The 2,299-nt window shown below is 44.5% G+C and overlaps 1 pseudogene; it reads right to left on the bottom strand.

Moving 5' to 3' along the window:
- Nucleotides 1–1,337: 1,337 nt before the first annotated feature.
- On the bottom strand, nt 1,338–2,299 carry LOC118897507 (annotated as a pseudogene).

Genomic DNA, 2,299 nt, shown 5'->3' on the forward strand with positions numbered 1-2,299 from the left:
GGAATTTAAGTTATTTTTAATTTTAAAGTTCATTTAAAAAAATTGTGCTATCTACTTTTAAATACTTTCTACTGAATTTTATTTGATCCAGTAAGTGGAATCTTTCCCCTAAGAAAAAGTTCTTATTTCCCAGTTATCTTTTGTCCTAGCTTCTTTTTTTATAGACTTCTCTTGTTTTATTGACTCACTACCCTCTTGAATTCTGCTGAGAAAACCACTGAGAATTTTCTTTAATGCTTTCACCATCTTTCTGCAATAACTCTTTTTCAGCAAAGGCTGATTGTTTCGATTGTTAGTTTCCTCTCTATTGGATTAAAAATTGATATCAACTGTCAGAGGTTTTCTATTCTGCTCATTCTTTAACTAGACTTCTAGATTAATTACTCTACAGAGCTGCCTTGGAATTCCTCACCAGTCATGTAGGTGATTCTTAGGTGTCTCCTCCTCCCTCTGAGCACCACCTCCTCTCCCTCTGACTACCGTGTGGCTTTGGGGTTTCTTAGGTAGGAAAGCAAGTGATGGTCACCCCTTGGCTGCACACTCGGTCAAGCCAGGTCAGGTGGTTAATAGAATTCATTTGATTCTCCTCCATACCTCTCAGTTTCGACATTACTCTGATGACCCTTGGAGGACAAAGATATCTAGGGAAAGAACCCAAGGATGAATAACATTTTCAAAAAAGGGAAAAGAAAATAGGCCTGAACCTTTGACCTTTGCGTCAGTTTCGCCACACCTTACTCTCCTCTCTGCTCCAAAGATGTAAATGATTTTCTGGTGGGGGACTTGGTTAAGGACAAGAGAAAGAGGTTAGTTTTGAAGACACAGGAAGATAATGATTCAAGAAACAGTTTTAAGAATTTAAATGACAATAAGGAGAAAGAGGCAATGAGAATAAGGATAAAAAAATTACTGTTATTTAATAATGGAGTAGGAAGAGTTGATAGGTGACATAAAAATAAGAACCCTTTCAAATATGTTCAAAGGGCGAGCCAAGGAGTAATTGAATTATGGTCCTACAGACTAGAGCTTTTCATGAGTTAAACAATATATCTTGAAGAGTTACTTTTCCTTGACATCAATTTGTTTAGTATGCATCACAGATATAGAGAACTGTAAGGCTTGATCAACAGGAATGTACTTTTGTAGAATCGCCTATAGAATGAGGGGAAAATTCACATTAAATGCTTTCTGTTCACACAGAGCTCTTGGGTGTAATGAGATTCCGTGTAATTAGATTTACCTACGTAAACTTGCATGAAATTAGCCCTTCATCTTATCCTCTGAGACCCTCAGGTGAGAGAAACCAGGGAACAGGAACCATCAGGACCCCTCCAGCATCACTGGGTGAAGCGTTTCCGAGTTACCAGGTTCCTCACAGCGGCCTTCACATCCTTGTTCCTCAGGCTGTAGATGATGGGGTTGAGCATGGGGGTCACCACTCCATAGAAGAGAGAGGTGAGCTTGTCTGCAAGGTCCTGTTTGTCTGCCCCCAGGGGGTCCTTGGATTTAGGCTTCCCATACATGAAGAGGATGGTCCTATAGAAGATAAGCACAACTGTGAGGTGGGCAGAGCAGGTGGAGAAGGTCTTTTTCCTCCCCTCAGCTGAGGGGATCCTCAGGATGGTAGCAGTTATGAACACATAGGAGAAAAAGATGAACAGAACTGGGACCCCCAGGAAGATCACATTGGCCACCGCCAGACTGATTATATTGATGGAGATGTCAGCACAGGCCAACTTCAGGATAGCCAGGATCTCACAGGTGAAGTGGTTGATGATGTTGTCCCCGCAGAAAGGTAGTTGCATTGCTAGGGATGTCTGCATCATGACAGTGGTGCTTCCAGCTGCCCAGGAGCTGGCAGCCATGGGCACATAGGCAGCCTTGCTCATGACCTCAGGGTATCTCAGGGGGTTTCAGGTGGCCATATAGCGATCAAACGCCATCATGCCCAGAAGCACACGCTCCGTGGCCCCCATGGCAAAGGAGAGGAACATCTGCACAGCACAGGCTGAGAAGGGGATGGTTTTCCTGGGGGTCAGGAAGATGTCAAGAATGAGGGGGACTGAGGAGGCTGTGTAGCAGATGTCCAGGAAGGAGAGGTTCCTCAGGAAGAAGTACATGGGCTTGTGTAGGTGGGAGTCAAGGATGGTCACCAGGATGAGGACCCCATTGCCCAGCAAGATCACCAGGTACATGGGCAGGATGAGCACAAAGAATGTTTTCTCCAGCCTTGGGTGGGCTGAGAGGCCCAGGAATATGAACCCCACCGGGAGGGGGAGGTCCAGTTAGACCTGTCCAT

Source organism: Balaenoptera musculus, chromosome 6, assembly GCF_009873245.2.
Source record: "Balaenoptera musculus isolate JJ_BM4_2016_0621 chromosome 6, mBalMus1.pri.v3, whole genome shotgun sequence".
NCBI lineage: Eukaryota > Metazoa > Chordata > Mammalia > Artiodactyla > Balaenopteridae > Balaenoptera > Balaenoptera musculus.